The sequence below is a fragment of the Coregonus clupeaformis genome, unplaced genomic scaffold (assembly GCF_020615455.1).
Source record: "Coregonus clupeaformis isolate EN_2021a unplaced genomic scaffold, ASM2061545v1 scaf0063, whole genome shotgun sequence".
Lineage (NCBI taxonomy): Eukaryota > Metazoa > Chordata > Actinopteri > Salmoniformes > Salmonidae > Coregonus > Coregonus clupeaformis.
Window position 1 is genome coordinate 345,947 of NW_025533518.1, and position 14,802 is coordinate 360,748.

The following is a 14,802-nucleotide window of genomic DNA, read 5'->3' on the forward strand; positions in this document are numbered from 1 at the left end:
CAATCCACTGTTATGGAGTAGGCTCCTTCACACTGTTACACACAGACACACCAATCCACTGTTATGGAGTAGGCTCCTTCACACTGTTACACACACAGACACACCAATCCACTGTTATGGAGTAGGCTCCTTCACACTGTAACACACAGACACACCAATCCACTGTTATGGAGTAGGCTCCTTCACACTGTAACACACAGACACACCAATCCACTGTTATGGAGTAGGCTTCTTCACACTGTAACACACACAGACACACCAATCCACTGTTATGGAGTAGGCTCCTTCACACTGTTACACACAGACACACCAATCCACTGTTATGGAGTAGGCTCCTTCACACTGTAACACACAGACACACCAATCCACTGTTATGGAGTAGGCTCCTTCACACTGTTACACACAGACACACCAATCCACTGTTATGGAGTAGGCTCCTTCACACTGTAACACACAGACACACCAATCCACTGTTATGGAGTAGGCTCCTTCACACTGTTACACACACAGACACACCAATCCACTGTTATGGAGTAGGCTTCTTCACACTGTAACACACACAGACACACCAATCCACTGTTATGGAGTAGGCTCCTTCACACTATAACACACAGACACACCAATCCACTGTTATGGAGTAGGCTCCTTCACACTGTTACACACACAGACACACCAATCCACTGTTATGGAGTAGGCTCCTTCACACTGTTACACACACAGACACACCAATCCACTGTTATGGAGTAGGCTCCTTCACACTGTAACACACACAGACACACCAATCCACTGTTATGGAGTAGGCTCCTTCACACTGTTACACACAGACACACCAATCCACTGTTATGGAGTAGGCTCCTTCACACTGTTACACACAGACACACCAATCCACTGTTATGGAGTAGGCTCCTTCACACTGTTACACACAGACACACCAATCCACTGTTATGGAGTAGGCTCCTTCACACTGTTACACACAGACACACCAATCCACTGTTATGGAGTAGGCTCCTTCACACTGTTACACACAGACACACCAATCCACTGTTATGGAGTAGGCTCCTTCACACTGTTACACACACAGACACACCAATCCACTGTTATGGAGTAGGCTCCTTCACACTGTTACACACAGACACACCAATCCACTGTTATGGAGTAGGCTCCTTCACACTGTAACACACAGACACACCAATCCACTGTTATGGAGTAGGCTCCTTCACACTGTTACACACAGACACACCAAACCACTGTTTTGGAGTAGGCTCCTTCACACTGTAACACACAGACACACCAATCCACTGTTATGGAGTAGGCTCCTTCACACTGTTACACACACAGACACACCAATCCACTGTTATGGAGTAGGCTCCTTCACACTGTTACACACACAGACACACCAATCCACTGTTATGGAGTAGGCTCCTTCACACTGTAACACACAGACACACCAATCCACTGTTATGGAGTAGGCTCCTTCACACTGTAACACACACAGACACACCAATCCACTGTTATGGAGTAGGCTCCTTCACACTGTTACACACAGACACACCAATCCACTGTTATGGAGTAGGCTCCTTCACACTGTTACACACAGACACACCAATCCACTGTTATGGAGTAGGCTCCTTCACACTGTTACACACACAGACACACCAATCCACTGTTATGGAGTAGGCTTCTTCACACTGTTACACACAGACACACCAATCCACTGTTATGGAGTAGGCTCCTTCACACTGTTACACACAGACACACCAATCCACTGTTATGGAGTAGGCTCCTTCACACTGTTACACACAGACACACCAATCCACTGTTATGGAGTAGGCTCCTTCACACTGTTACACACACAGACACACCAATCCACTGTTATGGAGTAGGCTCCTTCACACTGTTACACACAGACACACCAATCCACTGTTATGGAGTAGGCTCCTTCACACTGTTACACACACAGACACACCAATCCACTGTTATGGAGTAGGCTCCTTCACACTGTTACACACAGACACACCAATCCACTGTTATGGAGTAGGCTCCTTCACACTGTTACACACAGACACACCAATCCACTGTTATGGAGTAGGCTCCTTCACACTGTAACACACAGACACACCAATCCACTGTTATGGAGTAGGCTCCTTCACACTGTAACACACAGACACACCAATCCACTGTTATGGAGTAGGCTCCTTCACACTGTTACACACAGACACACCAATCCACTGTTATGGAGTAGGCTCCTTCACACTGTTACACACAGACACACCAATCCACTGTTATGGAGTAGGCTCCTTCACACTGTTACACACACAGACGCACCAATCCACTGTTATGGAGTAGGCTCCTTCACACTGTTACACACAGACACACCAATCCACTGTTATGGAGTAGGCTCCTTCACACTGTTACACACAGACACACCAATCCACTGTTATGGAGTAGGCTCCTTCACACTGTTACACACAGACACACCAATCCACTGTTATGGAGTAGGCTCCTTCACACTGTTACACACAGACACACCAATCCACTGTTATGGAGTAGGCTCCTTCACACTGTTACACACAGACACACCAATCCACTGTTATGGAGTAGGCTCCTTCACACTGTTACACACAGACACACCAATCCACTGTTATGGAGTAGGCTCCTTCACACTGTTACACACAGACACACCAATCCACTGTTATGGAGTAGGCTCCTTCACACTGTAACACACAGACACACCAATCCACTGTTATGGAGTAGGCTCCTTCACACTGTAACACACAGACACACCAATCCACTGTTATGGAGTAGGCTCCTTCACACTGTTACACACAGACACACCAATCCACTGTTATGGAGTAGGCTCCTTCACACTGTTACACACAGACACACCAATCCACTGTTATGGAGTAGGCTTCTTCACACTGTAACACACAGACACACCAATCCACTGTTATGGAGTAGGCTCCTTCACACTGTTACACACAGACACACCAATCCACTGTTATGGAGTAGGCTCCTTCACACTGTTACACACAGACACACCAATCCACTGTTTTGGAGTAGGCTCCTTCACACTGTTACACACAGACACACCAATCCACTGTTATGGAGTAGGCTCCTTCACACTGTTACACACAGACACACCAATCCACTGTTATGGAGTAGGCTCCTTCACACTGTAACACACAGACACACCAATCCACTGTTATGGAGTAGGCTCCTTCACACTGTTACACACAGACACACCAATCCACTGTTATGGAGTAGGCTCCTTCACACTGTTACACACAGACACACCAATCCACTGTTATGGAGTAGGCTCCTTCACACTGTTACACACAGACACACCAATCCACTGTTATGGAGTAGGCTCCTTCACACTGTAACACACAGACACACCAATCCACTGTTATGGAGTAGGCTCCTTCACACTGTTACACACAGACACACCAATCCACTGTTATGGAGTAGGCTCCTTCACACTGTAACACACAGACACACCAATCCACTGTTATGGAGTAGGCTCCTTCACACTGTTACACACACAGACACACCAATCCACTGTTATGGAGTAGGCTCCTTCACACTGTTACACACAGACACACCAATCCACTGTTATGGAGTAGGCTCCTTCACACTGTTACACACACAGACACACCAATCCACTGTTATGGAGTAGGCTCCTTCACACTGTAACACACAGACACACCAATCCACTGTTATGGAGTAGGCTCCTTCACACTGTAACACACACAGACACACCAATCCACTGTTATGGAGTAGGCTCCTTCACACTGTAACACACACAGACACACCAATCCACTGTTATGGAGTAGGCTCCTTCACACTGTTACACACACAGACACACCAATCCACTGTTATGGAGTAGGCTCCTTCACACTGTTACACACAGACACACCAATCCACTGTTATGGAGTAGGCTCCTTCACACTGTTACACACAGACACACCAATCCACTGTTATGGAGTAGGCTTCTTCACACTGTAACACACAGACACACCAATCCACTGTTATGGAGTAGGCTCCTTCACACTGTAACACACAGACACACCAATCCACTGTTATGGAGTAGGCTCCTTCACACTGTAACACACACAGACACACCAATCCACTGTTATGGAGTAGGCTCCTTCACACTGTAACACACAGACACACCAATCCACTGTTATGGAGTAGGCTCCTTCACACTGTAACACACAGACACACCAATCCACTGTTATGGAGTAGGCTTCTTCACACTGTTACACACACAGACACACCAATCCACTGTTATGGAGTAGGCTCCTTCACACTGTTACACACACAGACACACCAATCCACTGTTATGGAGTAGGCTCCTTCACACTGTAACACACAGACACACCAATCCACTGTTATGGAGTAGGCTCCTTCACACTGTAACACACACAGACACACCAATCCACTGTTATGGAGTAGGCTCCTTCACACTGTAACACACACAGACACACCAATCCACTGTTATGGAGTAGGCTCCTTCACACTGTTACACACACAGACACACCAATCCACTGTTATGGAGTAGGCTCCTTCACACTGTTACACACAGACACACCAATCCACTGTTATGGAGTAGGCTCCTTCACACTGTTACACACAGACACACCAATCCACTGTTATGGAGTAGGCTTCTTCACACTGTAACACACAGACACACCAATCCACTGTTATGGAGTAGGCTCCTTCACACTGTAACACACAGACACACCAATCCACTGTTATGGAGTAGGCTCCTTCACACTGTAACACACACAGACACACCAATCCACTGTTATGGAGTAGGCTCCTTCACACTGTAACACACACAGACACACCAATCCACTGTTATGGAGTAGGCTCCTTCACACTGTTACACACACAGACACACCAATCCACTGTTATGGAGTAGGCTCCTTCACACTGTTACACACAGACACACCAATCCACTGTTATGGAGTAGGCTTCTTCACACTGTTACACACACAGACACACCAATCCACTGTTATGGAGTAGGCTCCTTCACACTGTTACACACACAGACACACCAATCCACTGTTATGGAGTAGGCTTCTTCACACTGTAACACACAGACGCACCAATCCAATGTTTTGGACAATCCGGTAGGGGGAGTGAATGAGTTCCTACTTCAGGGTGAAAAAGGAGAAACTGAGTTGGTCTATTGCCTCAGTAGCTGGCCTGCTAGGACTGACTGTTCTGTCTACTCCTATAGAACTGTTCTGTCTACTACTATAGAACTGTTCTGTCTACTCCTATAGAACTGTTCTGTCTACCACTATAGAACTGTTCTGTCTACTCCTATAGAACTGTTCTGTCTACTCCTATAGAACTGTTCTGTCTACCACTATAGAACTGTTCTGTCTACTCCTATAGAACTGTTCTGTCTACTCCTATAGAACTGTTCTGTCTACTACTATAGAACTGTTCTGTCTACCACTATAGAACTGTTCTGTCTACTACTATAGAACTGTTCTGTCTACTACTATAGAACTGTTCTGTCTACCACTATAGAACTGTTCTGTCTACTACTATAGAACTGTTCTGTCTACTCCTATAGAACTGTTCTGTCTACTACTATAGAACTGTTCTGTCTACTCCTATAGAACTGTTCTGTCTACTACTATAGAACTGTTCTGTCTACTACTATAGAACTGTTCTGTCTACCACTATAGAACTGATCTGTCTACTACTATAGAACTGTTCTGTCTACGACTATAGAACTGTTCTGTCTACTACTATAGAACTGTTCTGTCTACAACTATAGAACTGTTCTGTCTACTACTATAGAACTGTTCTGTCTACTCCTATAGAACTGTTATGTCTACTACTATAGAACTGTTCTGTCTACTACTATAGAACTGTTCTGTCTACTACTATAGAACTGTTCTGTCTACAACTATAGAACTGTTCTGTCTACCACTATAGAACTGTTCTGTCTACCACTATAGAACTGATCTGTCTACCACTATAGAACTGATCTGTCTACCACTATAGAACTGTTCTGTCTACTCCTATAGAACTGATCTGTCTACTACTATAGAACTGTTCTGTCTACGACTATAGAACTGTTCTGTCTACTACTATAGAACTGTTCTGTCTACTCCTATAGAACTGTTCTGTCTACCACTATAGAACTGTTCTGTCTACTCCTATAGAACTGTTCTGTCTACTCCTATAGAACTGTTCTGTCTACCACTATAGAACTGTTCTGTCTACTACTATAGAACTGTTCTGTCTACTACTATATAACTGTTCTGTCTACAACTATAGAACTGTTCTGTCTACCACTATAGAACTGTTCTGTCTACTACTATAGAACTGTTATGTCTACGACTATAGAACTGTTCTGTCTACAACTATAGAACTGTTCTGTCTACTACTATAGAACTGTTCTGTCTACTACTATAGAACTGTTCTGTCTACTACTATAGAACTGTTCTGTCTACCACTATAGAACTGTTCTGTCTACTACTATAGAACTGTTCTGTCTACTACTATAGAACTGTTCTGTCTACCACTATAGAACTGTTCTGTCTACCACTATAGAACTGTTCTGTCTACTCCTATAGAACTGTTCTGTCTACTCCTATAGAACTGTTCTGTCTACTACTATAGAAATGTTCTGTCTACTACTATATCAATCAATTTTATTTTATATAGCCCTTCTTACATCAGCTAATATCTCGAAGTGCTGTACAGAAACCCAGCCTAAAACCCCAAACAGCTAGTAATGCAGGTGTAGAAGCACGGTGGCTAGGAAAAACTCCCTAGAAAGGCCAAAACCTAGGAAGAAACCTAGAGAGGAACCAGGCTATGAGGGGTGGCCAGTCCTCTTCTGGCTGTGCCGGGTGGAGATTATAACAGAACCATGCCAAGATGTTCAAAAATGTTCATAAGTGACAAGCATGGTCAAATAATAATCAGGAATAAATCTCAGTTGGCTTTTCATAGCCGATCATTAAGAGTTGAAAACAGCAGGTCTGGGACAGGTAGGGGTTCCATAACCGCAGGCAGAACAGTTGAAACTGGAATAGCAGCAAGGCCAGGCGGACTGGGGACAGCAAGGAGTCACCACGGCCGGTAGTCCCGACGTATGGTCCTAGGGCTCAGGTCTCTCAGTTGGCTTTTCATAGCCGATCATTAAGAGTTGAAAACAGTTGAACTGTTCTGTCTACTCCTATAGAACTGTTCTGTCTACTCCTATATAACTGTTCTGTCTACTACTATAGAACTGTTCTGTGTACCACTATAGAACTGTTCTGTCTACTACTATAGAACGGTTCTGTCTACAACTATAGAACTGTTCTGTCTACCACTATAGAACTGTTCTGTCTACTCCTATAGAACTGTTCTGTCTACTCCTATAGAACTGTTATGTCTACAACTATAGAACTGTTCTGTCTACTCCTATAGAACTGTTCTGTCTACTACTATAGAACTGTTCTGTCTACTCCTATAGAACTGTTCTGTCTACTACTATAGAACTGTTCTGTCTACTCCTATAGAACTGTTCTGTCTACCACTATAGAACTGTTCTGTCTACTACTATAGAACTAGTTCCAACACTCCAGATGTACTACAACTATAAATACAACACTCCAGATGTAATACAACTATAAATACAACACTCCAGATGTACTACAACTATAAATACAACACTCCAGATGTACTACAACTATAAATACAACACTCCAGATGTAATACAACTATAAATACAACACTCCAGATGTACTACAACTATAAATACAACACTCCAGATGTACTACAACTATAAATACAACACTTTGTGTATGGGTGGTCCTCTGTAGCTCAGCTGGTAGATCACGGCGCTTGTAACGCCAAGGTAGTGGGTTCGATCCCCGGGACCACCCATACACAAAAAAAAAAATATTATGCACGCATGACTGTAAGTCGCTTTGGATAAAAGCGTCTGCTAAATGGCATATTATTATTATTATTATTATTATTTACTACAACTATAAATACAACACTCCAGATGTACTACAACTATAAATACAACACTCCAGATGTACTACAACTATAAATACAACACTCCAGATGTACTACAACTATAAATACAACACTCCAGATGTACTACAACTATAAATACAACACTCCAGATGTACTACAACTATAAATACAACACTCCAGATGTACTACAACTATAAATACAACACTCCAGATGTACTACAACTATAAATACAACACCCCAGATGTAATACAACTATAAATGCAACACTCCAGATGTACTACAACTATAAATACAACACTCCAGATGTACTACAACTATAAATACAACACTCCAGATGTACCACAACTATAAATACAACACTCCAGATGTACTACAACTATAAATACAACACTCCAGATGTACTACAACTATAAATACAACACTCCAGATGTAATACAACTATAAATACAACACTTCAGATGTAATACAACTATAAATACAACACTCCAGATGTACTGCAACTATAAATACAACACTCCAGATGTAATACAACTATAAATACAACACTCCAGATGTACTACAACTATAAATACAACACTCCAGATGTACTACAACTATAAATACAACACTCCAGATGTACTACAACTATAAATACAACACTCCAGATGTACTACAACTATAAATACAACACTCCAGATGTACTACAACTATAAATACAACACTCCAGATGTACTACAACTATAAATACAACACTCCAGATGTAATACAACTATAAATACAACACTCCAGATCTACTACAACTATAAATACAACACCCCAGATGTAATACAACTATAAATACAACACTCCAGATGTACTACAACTATAAATACAACACTCCAGATGTAATACAACTATAAATACAACACTCCAGATGTACTACAACTATAAATACAACACTCCAGATGTACTACAACTATAAATACAACACTCCAGATGTAATACAACTATAAATACAACACTCCAGATGTACTACAACTATAAATACAACACTCCAGATGTACTACAACTATAACTACAACACTCCAGATGTACTACAACTATAAATACAACACTCCAGATATACTACAACTATAAATACAACACTCCAGATGTAATACAACTATAAATACAACACTCCAGATGTACTACAACTATAAATACAACACTCCAGATGTACTACAACTATACATACAACACTCCAGATGTACTACAACTATAAATACAACACTCCAGATGTACTACAACTATAAATACAACACTCCAGATGTAATACAACTATAAATACAACACTCCAGATCTACTACAACTATAAATACAACACCCCAGATGTAATACAACTATAAATACAACACTCCAGATGTACTACAACTATAAATACAACACTCCAGATGTAATACAACTATAAATACAACACTCCAGATGTAATACAACTATAAATACAACACTCCAGATGTACTACAACTATAAATACAACACTCCAGATGTACTACAACTATAAATACAACACTCCAGATGTACTACAACTATAAATACAACACTCCAGATGTACTACAACTATAAATACAACACTCCAGATGTACTACAACTATAAATACAACACTCCAGATGTACTACAACTATAAATACAACACTCCAGATGTAATACAACTATAAATACAACACTCCAGATCTACTACAACTATAAATACAACACCCCAGATGTAATACAACTATAAATACAACACTCCAGATGTACTACAACTATAAATACAACACTCCAGATGTAATACAACTATAAATACAACACTCCAGATGTACTACAACTATAAATACAACACTCCAGATGTACTACAACTATAAATACAACACTCCAGATGTAATACAACTATAAATCTAACACTCCAGATGTACTACAACTATAAATACAACACTCCAGATGTACTACAACTATAAATACAACACTCCAGATGTACTACAACTATAAATACAACACTCCAGATGTACTACAACTATAAATACAACACTCCAGATGTAATACAACTATAAATACAACACTCCAGATCTACTACAACTATAAATACAACACCCCAGATGTAATACAACTATAAATACAACACTCCAGATGTACTACAACTATAAATACAACACTCCAGATGTAATACAACTATAAATACAACACTCCAGATCTACTACAACTATAAATACAACACCCCAGATGTAATACAACTATAAATACAACACTCCAGATGTACTACAACTATAAATACAACACTCCAGATGTAATACAACTATAAATACAACACTCCAGATGTACTACAACTATAAATACAACACTCCAGATGTAATACAACTATAAATACAACACTCCAGATGTACTACAACTCCACACACTAATGATGGTCTTTGTCCTTTTTGTGTTTATCAATAAATATTGTTTGGAAAAGGTTATTTCTCTCAATGATTTTATTTGTATATAATGTCTATAATAGTATTTATATATCTATGTCTCTGCTCTCCACTGACCAGCTAGTTAGGATGTCACTTTGGATTGTATTGATATACCAGTAATATGTATTGTATTACACTAATAAATTAGCCATTTGTTTGTATTATGGTCGTACAACAATACTATACATATTTTTTACAGCAATGCACCAGTAATATGTATTGTGTTACACCAGTAACATCCGTATCCTAAACAGAGATTTCTCCTTATAATTAGGAATAAATCAACTCCACTGATCTGCCCTTCACCTGACCATACAAGGACAGTACATGTAGACAGTTATCTTTATTATGGAGGACCAAATTAACTCATTATTGAATTTATATAACAACATTCTAAACCTGTTAAGCATTATCTGGTCCAAATATGGCATAAAACCAACTATTTGTATCTGTTTGCATCAGTTTCAATGCAGGACTTTTATTTTGAATGCGAACAAATTGTGGCTACACATAAAAACGAGAATCTCCTGATTTTCCGTGTGGACGAGGCATTCATTGAAAACTTAGTCAGCTAGCTGCTACAAGGGACACATAGGCAGGGCAGGATTAATGAAGCCCCTGGGCCCAGGCCCGTGGGGGGCCCAAGAGGCAAAAAATGAATAGAAATAACCAAAAAAGTGTTAAACAAATCAAAATATATTTAATATTTGAGATTCTTCAAATAGCCACCCTTTGCCTTGATGACAGCTTTGCACACTCTTGGCATTCTCTCAACCAGCTTCACCTGGAATGCTTTCCCAAAAGTCTTGAAGGAGTTCCCACATATGCTGAGCATTTGTTGGCTGCTTTTCCTTCACTGCGGTCCGACTAATCCCAAAACATCTCAATTTGGTTGAGGTCGGGGGATTGTGGAGGCCAGGTCATCTGATGCAGCACTCCATCACTCTCCTTCTTGGTAAAATAGCCCTTACACAGCCTGGAGGTGTGTTTTGGGTCATTGTCCTGTTGAAAAACAAATGATAGTCCCACTAAGCCCAAACCAGATGGGATGGCGTATCGCTGCAGAATGCTGTGGTAGCCATGCTGGTTAAGTGTGCCTTGAATTCTAAATAAATAACCGACAGTGTCACCAGCAAAGCACCCCCACACCATAACACCTCCTCCTCCATGATTCACGGTGGGAACTACACATGCGGAGATCATCCGTTCACCCACGCCGCGTCTCACAAAGACACGGAGTTGGAACCAAAAATCTCAAATTTTGACTCCAGACCAAAGGACAAATTTCCACCAGTCTAATGTCCATTGCTCGTGTTTCTTGGCCCAAGCAAGTCTCTTCTTCTTTATTGGTGTCCTTTAGTAGTGGTTTCTTTGCAGCAATTCGACCATGAAGGCCTGATTCACACAGTCTCCTCTGAACAGTTGATGTTGAGATGTGTCTGTAATTTTTATTTTTTTATTTTTTTGTCATTTAGCAGACGTTCTTATCCAGAGCGACTTACATGAGCAATTAGGGTTAAGTGCCTTGCTTAAGGGCACATCGACAGATTTTTTCTACCTAGTCGGCTCGGGGATTAGAACCAGCGACTTTTCGGTTAACTGGCACAACGCTTTTACCCACTAAGCCACCTACTTGAACTCTGTGAAGCATTTATTTGGGCTAACCATCGGGTTCTTGGTCACCTCCCTGACCAAAGCCCTTCTCCTCCGATGGCTCAGTTTGGCTGGGAGGCCCGCTCTAGGAAGAGTCTTGGTGGTTCCAAACTTCTTCCATTAAAGAATGATGGAGGCCACTGTGTTCTTGGGGACCTTCAATGCTGCAGACATTTTTTGGTATCCAAAAGATGTTGCTCTCCGGTTTTAACTGTGATGATTATGAAACACAAACATATAAATGTTCTGCTTTACTGTGCTGCATTGTATCCAAAAAAGGGGGGGGCCTAAAGAAACAATGCCCCAGTGCCTAAGATGTCTTAATCCGGCCCTGCACATACAGTGAACAAATATACAAATATACACATCAGTGTTTCATTAGCTAGTTAGCTAAATTACTGACTAAGCTCATTCTTATTAATTTCAGGTGGATGACTTACAGGCCAGCATGCTGACAGGGCAGGGCCTATATTCACAAAGACTCTCAGAGTAGGAGGACTGATCTAGGATCAGTTTTGCGTCACACTGAGGCCAAGTACATTGACAAGGGGGATGTTATCCTAGATCACTATCCCTACAAGGGGGATGTTATCCTAGATCACTATCCCTACAAGGGGGATGTTATCCTAGATCACTATCCCTACAAGGGGGATGTTATCCTAGATCACTATCCCTACAAGGGGGATGTTATCCTAGATCACTATCCCTACAAGGGGGATGTTATCCTAGATCACTATCCCTACAAGGGGGATGTTATCCTAGATCACTATCCCTACAAGGGGGATGTTATCCTAGATCACTATCCCTACAAGGGGGATGTTATCCTAGATCACTATCCCTACAAGGGGGATGTTATCCTAGATCACTATCCCTACAAGGGGGATGTTATCCTAGATCACTATCCCTACAAGGGGGATGTTATCCTAGATCACTATCCCTACAAGGGGGATGTTATCCTAGATCACTATCCCTACAAGGGGGATGTTATCCTAGATCACTATCCCTACAAGGGGGATGTTATCCTAGATCACTATCCCTACAAGGGGGATGTTATCCTAGATCACTATCCCTACAAGGGGGATGTTATCCTAGATCACTATCCCTACAAGGGGGATGTTATCCTAGATCACTATCCCTACAAGGGGGATGTTATCCTAGATCACTATCCCTACAAGGGGGATGTTATCCTAGATCACTATCCCTACAAGGGGGATGTTATCCTAGATCACTATCCCTACAAGGGGGATGTTATCCTAGATCACTATCCCTACAAGGGGGATGTTATCCTAGATCACTATCCCTACAAGGGGGATGTTATCCTAGATCACTATCCCTACAAGGGGGATGTTATCCTAGATCACTATCCCTACAAGGGGGATGTTATCCTAGATCACTATCCCTACAAGGGGGGATGTTATCCTAGATCACTATCCCTACAAGGGGGATGTTATCCTAGATCACTATCCCTACAAGGGGGATGTTATCCTAGATCACTATCCCTACAAGGGGGATGTTATCCTAGATCACTATCCCTACAAGGGGGATGTTATCCTAGATCACTATCCCTACAAGGGGGATGTTATCCTAGATCACTATCCCTACAAGGGGGATGTTATCCTAGATCACTATCCCTACAAGGGGGATGTTATCCTAGATCACTATCCCTACAAGGGGGATGTTATCCCAGATCACTATCCCTACAAGGGGGATGTTATCCTAGATCACTATCCCTACAAGGGGGATGTTATCCTAGATCACTATCCCTACAAGGGGGATGTTATCCTAGATCACTATCCCTACAAGGGGGATGTTATCCTAGATCACTATCCCTACAAGGGGGATGTTATCCTAGATCACTATCCCTACAAGGGGGATGTTATCCTAGATCACTATCCCTACAAGGGGGATGTTATCCCAGATCACTGTCCCTACAAGGGGGATGTTATCCTAGATCACTATCCCCTCTGGGAAGCTTTGTGAATATGGGCCATGGAAGAAAGCTGTTGCCCAATACCTAGCACAGCAGTCGTTTCACCACAGGACCCTAGAGCAGGGGTAGGCAACCCTGTTGCTGGAGTGTCGCAGAATCTCAGCTCCTCGCTCACGGAGCTGTTCACCCCTCCGCTCCCCCGGCTCAAAGCCACATCAGGCCAGTCCGCTCATTATCGCTCAGCGCTCACGGAGCTGTTCACCCCTCCGCTCCCCCGGCTCAAAGCCACATCAGGCCAGTCCGCTCATTATCGCTCAGCGCTCAACGCAGTTTGCATCGCGCTCCACTCAAATCGCCCCCCGCTCGCTCCAAAAAAGGAAAAAAATCTGCGGTTGAGCTGCGCTGGCGAAGTGTTGCATCCCTTCGCGTTCTCCTTTACTCAGCGGTTCATAGTCCATGTAAATCATTTTTTAAAATGCTACATCCAGCTCTCTTTTTCTCTCCCTTGTTATGGTTGGGCCTTTGCGTGAAGAAACTTTTGAATTCCTCAACCCTTTTCTCTTGTTGCTGCTGCTGCTCCTCTCGCTCTATAAAATACAAATTCATGGACGACACAAATTAAATTAAACAGATGGATTCTGGGTCAGGCTTGAGCATGCTTCAGACTCGTGGTGTGAGCGAGCGAAATTGGAGCGGGACATAGGGCGACGCTCCGTCCTTTTAAAAATGCCGCTCTGCGCTCTTTTCCAACAAGGCCCATAACCAGGGGTGCATTCAGTTCGCTTGA